At 36.3% G+C, this 10,743-nt stretch overlaps 1 pseudogene; it reads right to left on the bottom strand.

Moving 5' to 3' along the window:
- Window positions 1-8,473: 8,473 nt before the first annotated feature.
- LOC112922785 (U2 spliceosomal RNA) lies at window positions 8,474-8,561 on the bottom strand (annotated as a pseudogene).
- Between the last annotated feature and the right edge of the window lie 2,182 nt (window positions 8,562-10,743).

The raw sequence follows: 10,743 nt of genomic DNA, 5'->3' as shown, positions 1-10,743 counted from the left end.
GACCTTGGTCGGTCATAGGGCTCTAGCAATTATCACATTTACACATATAACCCGGATCATGGAAGCCACTGGACTTCCACAATGTTCTCCAGGTCAACATTGTTCCTGAATATTCCTGAAAGCAAAGGTCCCATGGCTGGGTTTTTATCTTACGGTTCATCATCCTTCTCCCTTCCCATGCCCCACTCCCCCACATTCTGCATGCTTAGTCACTGGACATCCATCTTGACCTATGTTTCAATTTCTGCAGTGGTATTTAGACCCACTAAAGAGTCTTAGCAAGTATGGAAGTTCAGTGTTGGTACATAATGGATTTCCTAGATGGTAATGACAAGCCTGTCTCTACCGCCAAATGTTTCCTTCTGCTGTTATGGGCTGAGTATGCCCCCCACCAACCTGCAATTCAGCACTGATGCATGAGTTTACTCTTAATTCCTGGCCGTTCTGTGAAATTAAATCTTGCTTTGAGTAGTTGGCCATGTCTAAATAAAGAATGATTTTATGTCTAGATTATGTAGCTGGGATATATTAGGCATCCCATCTACGTTTGCTCTCCCCTCGCATACTTGATGCTAAGCACATTGGCTCCTTTTGTAGCTATTCAGATTGAGGGCATTACTCTTCCCATTATATTTGGAAGAACTATACCTCCTTCCATCTACAACTCATTTCCCCTCAAAGCTGTGAATTCTCCCTGTTTCTTGCTTCTCAGAACTCTCACATGTGATTGTTTGATAAATGTCTACCCTCTACACTCAACTGTAATTTCTAGAGGTCGGTGTTCTTGTCCTATTTATCATTCCCATGGCATCCCTAACGCCTGGCAGAGTGCCTGGCACACAGTAAGTGCTCAATAAATATCTGTGGAATAAATGAATAAAAGTACTAAGGCCCTTGAAAGTATGGGACTGTGTAATGTAAACTGCATCTTAGAATCTACTATTATGTTACTCAGACTGTGCAATATGTTTAAATGATGAATGAAGATGTTCTTGGAGAAATCTATAACTTAGTGTTAGGCAAGAATCCATGGGTTTCAGGAGATTTATGTTTAATTTCAGAGAAAAGCATTGTGCATGAAGGTTTACACCTACATATAAGAGGACATAGCCCTAAATAAAAGTTAAGACCAGCTCTCACTATAGAGAGTATTCCCAAGCTCATTTTGATAGTCAATACTCATTTTTTAAATCAGAGTCTGTTTAATAACTTCCTCCTTTTAATACTAGCAGCAAAACAGAACCAGATTGACCAACGGACTTAACACAGTTTCTAACCATTGTACAGGCCAACAGAAAGCTCATTCTGGGTGCATTTTTGGGTTAGTCCACATCTCCCTCATTTATTGTGGAATGCAACTGGTATTTCCTGCTTCCACAAAGAAACTGAAACCCCAATTGATACATCAAGGACTCAAAAGGACAGAGTTGTTTTCTCTCCCTTCATCCGTAAAACAAGGAACCCTCCCCTCTCCCCACCAAAAAATCCCAAGCAAGACCAGTGGGACTAACAGCCTCAGCCCCAATTCTGTTTGTTCTATAACAGTTTGTTCTATAACGTACTGTCCAGTAGAAATTTAATGCCAGCCATAAATGTGAGCCACATAAGTAATTTTAAATTTTCTAGTAGTCACATTAAAAAAAAAAAAAGAAGAGTAAGGCATGAAAATACTTTTAGTTGTGTATTTTATTTAACTTAAAATACCAAAACCATACATTTCAATATATAATTAAGGTGAAAATTATTAACGAGGTAGTTTATATTCCTTTTTGGTACTAAGTCCTTGCAATCTGATGTGCACTTTACACTTAGTATATGTCTCAGCTCAGACCAGCCACCTTTTAAGAGCTTAAAGCTTCATGCGGTTGATGGTTATACATTGGGCAGTATAGTTTCTAGAATGTGTTTTGTGCTACTGTTTCTCTTGCAGTGAGAAAATAAAGTCCCCATTCATCTTCACTGCAGCCACTGGCGCTCTTGTGAGAAAAGACAACCTGCTGCAACCTCTGAGAAGTTCTGAGTAGACTCAGTAAGATCTGTCCAAATGTTTCAGTTGTCTCTGGGCCCCTCTTTTCCTTTTGGTGTTAAGCATGGTGGAGGGTGATCAAGCCAAAGCTGCCCCTCAGTGCCACGGCCCATTTTAGATGCACTCTTATTTGTCTTTTCTGTTTTTCCTACTCTGGATAACTCAGAAGATCAAGTACAGTATTTCGAGGCCAAGCACCCCTAGATGTTAATACCTCGCATGATATTTTAAATGAGGGTTTTAAGGCAGATGTGGGCCAGTGCATTTGGGGAGAATCAGTGAACCAACCTATCCTGTCAGGAGAATTGCATGTTTTCTTACATTGTAAGATCTCGAATCATGAAGATTACAGGGTGAATTCTGATCATTTCCAGCTCATCTTTATCAGAGTGGCGGACGATAAACCTGAACATAAGATGACTTTCTTGATTTTCAAACTGCGTTTCTTACATCTTATTCTTCTGCAGAGCTTGCTGGGGGGTGGGGGGTAAGGCAAGGCGTGAGCATGGATCAAGGGTGGCAGGCAGCACAGCTCCAGGCTCTGTCTCTGTCTTCAGCCACAGCAGCTCTGTTTGTTTTTCTTTTAATGCTTCTGGGCAAGATCGAGTATGGCTAAGTGGTTTCTGTGCCAAATTTTTAGAAAACCACCCACCTAAGGGAATTGTCTCTGTTTTGATTCAGTCTGAATCTTTTTCTGTGCTCCCCATATTGCATTTTTATCCTGCCGTCTGTGCTGGGATGTCCACTTTTTCCTCGGGGCCTTTATTACTAAGCACTTAGTCTTTTCTTGTGCGATTGCTCAAAGAAAAGCCTTTAAGTACCACATCTTTTAAGCTCACTTTTATTATTTTTATTGTTTTCTGTTGCTTAAAGTAATTCATGCTTATTGTGGGAAAATGAAAAAGAAAACTAGATAGAATAAAGGAGAAAATAAAAATCCATAATTGCATCACACAGAGATAAATGGTGTTAACATTTTGATATATTTCCTTCTGAATTCTAATACATTTATTTTTAAACTAAATTGGAATCATATTTTATACTATTTTATTGCTTTCCTCAATTACCATCATATTGTAATCTATTTTATTAAAGCATAATTATTATTAGCTTTTTAGTTCTTAATCCTGTGTACATCTCATAATTTACTTAACCATTCCTCTATTGTTGGAAATGTTGACCACTTCTGTTTTTCCTTTATTAAAAATGATGCTTCAACTATCATTCCTGTATGAAAATGGTGTGTCGATGCACATTGCCACACACAATATTTAACCACTTCTCTAAATTTATTTTCTAGGAATGGAATTGCTAAGTAAATGAATTTTCTAATACTTATCCTCTATATTGCCCAAACACTGCCCTCTAGTACCAAAATACAGCCCCAGTATATATGAGTGATGACCTGACCTTACCCTTCCTGACTTTGAGTTCAAACGCTTCAAGAGTCTTTCAATTTGACTGTTTTTTTTAAATATAATTTTGTTTTTATTTGTTTTTATTTATTTTCACTGATAGCTTGTCCAAGATATTTGTATTTCACTGTCTGGAGAGAGAGATTTTCTTAGGTATTTTTTTCTTCTTAGGTATTCATAATTTTAATAATTAATTATTTTAAAAAGAATCTTTTATATATTAAGTCTATCAAACCTTGGTCCATTCTACTTATTATAAATACAAATGCCCATTGCCTTTACCTTTTAATTTTGTTAATATTTTTTCTTTGACAGCATAGGTTTGGTCATAAGCACTCCTTGATCTCTACTTACTCTGTCACTGTAAGCAGATTCACCCACACGTTTGGCTGCAATTACTACCTATTACATTGATGACTCACAGACTTACCTTTCCAGCCCAGGGAACCCAAGGAAGAGAGGGACTATCTTGAAAATTATCATGTGTTGGCATGCTTTTTATCTAATAGTGGACAGTGAATTGATGAGAAGGAGGCCCATAGTTTTAAAAAACACCATGTCAGCTTGACCTAAAAGAAAAACAGAACAAAGTTAAGAGAGGCCTTTGGAACTTCTGAACATTCCTATACATATATGCTCCTATTAGTTCTGTTTCTCTGGAGAACCCTGACTAATATAGGAGGTATATAGCTTGTGTCTTTACTTCATAGAAGTTTAATTGAGAGGAACTCTGTTCCTGGAGTTGTACCCAAGGAAGTATACTTGAGGAGACTCCTCTACATCTGGATCTGATTTAGAGGATTTAGGTTTTGAGACTAAACCTGATGCCATCATGCAAAAATACTTGTCAAGTGTTTTGGAAGGTTGTAAATGTATTTTGTACGTGGGAAGAATATAAATAATATGGGGCCATACATTATTTGGCATTCTTTCCATGATGAGGTAGATCTATGTTTCTTCCCTTTGAATTTGGATGGACTTGGGATTTGCTTATAACCAATGGCAGAAGGGTGATGAAGTTTCCACCTTGTTTACTAGAAGATTCTCTTTGGAGCTCTGTGTCGTGTAATCTTGTAAGAAGTCTGACTGCACTGAAGCTACCATGCTGTGAGAAAGCTTAGCCAACTGATAAGACCAATACACAAGCACTCTGGCCAATGGCTTCTGCTGAGCTCCTAGCTGATCACATAACTATTAGATACATTGAGTGAAGAAATCTCTAGAAGATTACAGCCTTCAGCTATAGAGTCCATTCCAGCTTCAAAGTCTTCCCACTTGTCGTAGACCAATAACAAGCCATCTTTTTTGTGGCTCATGTGAATTACTAATCCACATGCACAAAATTACTAAATCTATGCACAAAAGAAAATATTTTTCACATCCTTAAACTTTAGGGTTGTTTCATAGCAATAGTAAATGGACCCTTCATGCTCAACATGTCTAAAGCCAAACACATGATCTCAGTTTCTCAACTATCAAAAGACCTTGTCAACTGCACTATTTATATTTCTCTTGCTTTCTTAAATTTTTTTCCATCTTCACAGCAACAACCTACATTCATACTGCTATACCTTCCTGCCTACAGTAGTATCTTCCTAACTAATCTTCCATTTTTCCCACTGAAGTCAGATCATTATTTTCAGTATAAAACCTGATTGTATTTCCCACCTCACATTCCTCATCCCACCTCTCACATAACTCTGCTTTCCTATTACTTATAAGGTAAAATAAATATTTTTAACTTGTCTTATAATGCTTTGTACGACTACCACCTGCTTCTCCAGATGAAGCTGGAGAATACTCCAGCTCCAAATACCCTCATCTTTCCTAACTCTCATGGTTGGATTTGTAAAAATATCTTTGATTAATGTATTAATTTTTTCTATTTTTCAATTAGATTACTGCTTCAATATTCTTAGTACTCAAATGTATCATGTCCACCTGCTGCTTCTTTTCCTTCACCAAAAAAACTGTTTGTTTTTCATAGAAAGGCCAGGATAGGGAAGCTGTCCAGTACAGAACATGATGGTGCTTAGATTCCTGCCTTTAAGGGAAGCTGGCTATGGTCCAGCAGTTAAGGGCCTTCATCTAGGGAAAAATGTTCACCAAGCCAGGCTCTGCCCAGTGTGGGGCAAGTGGAAAAGAGAGAAAGATCAGTGGAAGGAAGATGGATTGGGTCAGCTTGTGCTTACCAGGACATACTTCAGCCTTGCCTGTCCACCCAATCACAGTGCTTGTACCTTGAGTTGAGGAGGGAATCCCTGAGCCCAGAATCTCTGGAGTGAAGGTTATCCAAGGCCATGAGGGAAGGAATGAGAAAAATAATCTCTGCAGCTCAGATCTCTCCGACAATAAGACCCAGACATCCCCTGGTCCTCAAACTTGGGAGCAGAAATGATGTCTGAGGCTCAGCCCCTGGCGCCTCCTTACTAACGCAATAGATGTAAATATGATCAATAAATCGAGCCAAATCCCCCCCCCCAAAAAAAAGAGTGGGCATAGTAAGAGCAAAGGAAGGGCTGAATATATTCTTAGGGACTATTCCTAGTTCACTGACATATTTCCTCCTCATCTTTCAGAGATCAGTTCAATCACTGCTTCTCTGGGAAGGCCTTTCTTGAGCTCACAATTTAGATCAAATCCCCGTATTTTATCCTATCACAGAAGCATGCACTCCTTGAACTATCCTATCATAATTTTAATTTTATATTTGTTCTATAATTCTTTAATTCATATTTGATACTTCTCTTCCCCCGACCTTCCTATACACACTAGATTATAAACTCTATGAAGGCAGGGCTTTATGTGTTTTTGCTTATCTTTGTATTTCTAAGTGCCTGGCAATCAGTAAGGACTCAAATACTTATTGAATGTATATGAATGCAGACATCAAAATGTACATAACGAGCATATGGATCTTTTGTTAATTTATCGCTTTAATGCTTAGAGAATCATGTCAGATATTCATTTAAGTGCTCTCCTATTATTGTATGTGCATGCACATGTATTCATTTATGCATACACACATTTAACCCAGTTGGATGTATTGTGGTGTTTGCAAGCTAAAGATGTAAGCTATATTTTCTCTGTTCTTCTTTGAAACATCAATTTAGAAAAATCTATTTCTTGCCCTTGAGATTTTTCCTTGAATTAAAATAATTTATGAAAATTACCTTTTAACTGATAGTGACCTCCAGTTGTGAATTGGCTTGAGCTGTTAATAGCTCATACTTTACCCGTGGGTTGGTCTCTCCTTGACCATCTTTCTTGGCTTAGCCAAGCTAAATCTCAGCTCCATTTTATCTTTTATATATCATATACTCTTTTATTTGCACCCAGTTTTTGTTCTCATGGACTTGGTACTTCAGAGAGCACCTGTGCCAGCAACTATTTAGGTCCAGGTCTTCTTTGGTCCATGACCATAGGCAAAGACCAGCCCCACTCACCTTCATGTCAGACACTTAGTCCTAGAACCTCAGGCTTAGTACAGCACAGAAGGAAAGGTGGAATCACATATAGGAAACCTACTGATATTCTATGCAGCAAATTTATAGATTGTTCACATTATAACATGGCTATTTAAGTGAATTTAAGTAACTTGTGTTGTGTAGAAAATCTTTCATTATATTGAGCTGTTTGCACCCATAAAGATCTCTATAGTAATTGCTCATATTTCATTGTTTGTCCCTCTCTTCATTTCTAATTTTCTGTTTTCACCTTACTTTTTAAGTAAAATTATCTTTACATTTACATTTTTTCCTTAAAGATTCACATCCTGAGTTTGTTTATTAATTCTACTATCTCCTAATTTTCAAATGCTGGATTTCTGTATATATATATATATATATATATATATATATATATATATATATATATCTTTCTTTCCTAGGATTTATTTTTTATTTCCCCCCTGACTTTGAATTGAATACATTTGCATTCTTTCAGTCTCTTTTCAATATTAAAAACATTGTATAATTAAAATAGAATTCTTGTTTAAGTGCTCCTCTGGCCACATCGTCTAAGTTTTGATATACAAAGCTCCTATTGTTTTTATTTTCAAAATAACCTGTGTATCAAGTGTTTGATACTTTTATCTTTTTTTCATCAGAGAATATTTTATTTTATTTTATTTTATTTTATTTTATTTATTTATTTTTTCATCAGAGAATATTTTAAAATGTGAAAAATGGGGCACCAGGAGGGCTCAGTCAATTAATCATCCCACTCTTGACTCCTGCTTAGGTTGTGATCTCAGGGTTGTGAGATTGAGCCTTGCATCGGATGTGAAATCTGGTTAAAATTCTCTCTCTCCCTCTCCCTTTACCACTCCCCCTAAACAAACAAACAAAACCTGAAAAATGTTTTTTTGTGCTTTTGGTGGTTTGTCATTCATTTTTGTGTATGTGGTATAATTTTATTATAGCCAACTACTTTGGTCTGTTCACTCCCAAATTTTGGGACTATATAGTTTTCTTTAAGTCCTTATATATGATTAACTATTGTGCGGACCTTAATATGGATATGGTACTCTAATTCAACTGCATTAAGTATTTTATTATAATTATCTTCATCTTTAGTTTTGCCTATTTGAGATCAAACCTGTGAAAGGAGTGTTAAAGTCTTCCACTATTTGTATTTCTAAGGTTTAGCTTCCTATAACTTGATACTACTCTCTCTTCATGTTTGCCATGACAGTCATAAACAATTATGGATTGCAAAATTTTCAACATATGAAAAAAACTGATTGATAAATATTTTTCCTCTTTTAAAACAATCTTTTAAAAAATTAGAATAGTTTTAGATTTATTTAAAAAATTGTAGAAATAATATCCCTCCTGCAGTTTTTCCTATTTTTAAAATCTTATGTTACCAGAATACATCGGCCACACTAAGAAACCAACACTGGTACATTTCTACTAAGTAAACCTTAGGATTTATTCAGATTTCACAAGTGTTTTCACTAATGTCCTTTTTCTCTTCCAGGATCTCATCCAACATAAGACATGATACTTAGTTGTGTTCCCTAGTCTGTGACAGTTTCTCATTCTTTCCTTGTTTTTTACAATCTCGACAGCTCTAAGATACTACACTTGATCTTAGCCAAAAGGCCAAGAAGCGATTGACAGCTCTAAGAAACAGTAATAAAGTATTTTGTAGACTTCCACTCAAGTTGAGTATGTCTGAGGTTTTTCTTATGGTTAGACTGGACTTATGAGTTTCAGGCAAGAGTACACAGAGGTGAACTGCCCTTCTTTATTACATTTTGTCAGGGTTATGTGCTATTGACTTGAGTTCTCATTGGCGGTGTTAACCTTTATCACCTGGCTGAAGTAGTTTTTGTCAGTTTTTTCTGCTGTAAAATTACTGCCCATCTTTCCATATCCTATTACTTGGAAGTAAATCATTAAGTGCAGCTCACATTTACCATGGGGTAGAGGAGGAGATTAAGTTCCACCTCCCAGAAGTGAGATGCCTTTAATATTTAATTATACTTTAAGATTTCCTTTAGTTTAGTATTCAACTTCCATTGTCTGTCTTTTCATTTTTGTTGATACGGTATCATTTTCTTTTATGGTTGGATTTTGTTTTACAAGCCAATGTGTGATTCTTTGTCTTATCATAGAGATTGCTAAGGACTCTTAGCCTTATTGATTGATCCTAAAGGATGCTGCTTGTTTCTACCATGTTTGTCAGATATGTAGCCTCCAACACAGACTGCCAACCCAGGGAGGGGCAGGGAGTTGCCCTCTGTAATGCTGGAGCACTTGGCTGTCTCCTCATTGGCAGGTGAATTCTCTGGATGAGGTCAGCCTTCTTCATATATTGTTGAATTAAGAGGAAGCACTTCAAAATCTTTTTCACAGTTTGAGTCATTTCTATCTAGGAATGTGTCCTAAAAAGAAATTTCTTATGTTGTCACACCATAATCCTTCTGATTCAAATTTTAATAGTGACCATTTTTGTGTTTGGTGTTATCCTGAATGCTTTACATGTAACATCTTATTTTCTCTTCTTGACATTCCAAAGGTTAAACCTTGTTCTTCCCATTTCACAGATGATAAACCGAAGCTCAGTAAAAAGCTGCCACTTCTGGAAAATGTCAGGAGTTCGAAAATGATCTCATTTTACTTTTAAACCTGTGTTTTCTTCCACTGCACCAAATCCCCCAGTGGACAGAAAAATCCCTGACAGCACATTCCTGCTGCCTCCTACCCCTTCCTGGCATTTTCCAAAATTTTGCTGTTTATTTACTTCAGCCTGAAAATCGAAGACGCAACTTTTTATTAGTAAGCTGCTCCTGTTAAGTAGGGCAAAAATCAGTGAGTGATGGTCTAACCCAGGGACACACCAAAAAAACAAAACAAAACAAAACAAAAAACAAAAAACTCAAACCCAACAGTGTAGAAGTCACAATTACTAGAAGAGGAAAATAGCCCACCTTAGATTAACTCAATTCAGTAAACACTGGATTAGCCCCTGCTGCTATAGAGATGCCTGGGGAGATACAAAGGGAAATAAGATGCAGTATTTACACACAAGGAACTCCCAGATTGTGATAAATAGACATGATTTGATTTTCACTAGAATGAGAATATCCAAAATATGAAACTGTATCATGAAAATAAGGGCCATGTCTTCATTGGCATTTAGACGCCATGCTTTGCCTCTGACTTAGTGAGTCAGTTGGAAGGAATGGCCTGGAGTGGCATATTGTTTGTTAGCCAAGAAACTGCTAGTTTCGTAAGACCTAACAAGTTTCATAGGCCATTCAATTTCTCCCTAATATACAAGGAAGATTTTTTCGATTTAAAAATTAGTCTCTTTACAGAAATGTTTGTGAAGTAGATACTGCATAGAACTTTTACAAAATCACTAAACATTAGGCTGACATGTTAAGATTTCTAATATTACTGTCCTAGTATTGCCACATAAGAATGATTACAAATTTTCCCTCCACATGAGAAAGAGTATTATTTTTTTAAAATAAGTCTTTGATTTAAAAACATAATACATTTGGAGGAAAGAGAACATGATCTTGTTAGTTTAGTGTTTGCAGAGTACATGTTTACTTGGAAAAATTCAAACTCGGTATACTGTTTTATATTATCTGATATGAAGTACCCAAATATGTTTAAATCTTAGCTTATAAAATATATTTGAAGCTAAAATGTTATACCTTTTTAAGTCAAAATTTTGTGTATAATTTATCTGATACAGAATATTGAACTTTACATTTTAGTAGATTATCTTCAAATCTGGTATCTGTTGAAACGGTTTTTGTTGAAAAATTAGACACTGTCA

This window comes from Vulpes vulpes, chromosome 1, assembly GCF_048418805.1.
Source record: "Vulpes vulpes isolate BD-2025 chromosome 1, VulVul3, whole genome shotgun sequence".
NCBI lineage: Eukaryota > Metazoa > Chordata > Mammalia > Carnivora > Canidae > Vulpes > Vulpes vulpes.
Note: the sequence above shows the minus strand (reverse complement) of the source record. Positions and strands in the feature narration are given on the sequence as shown.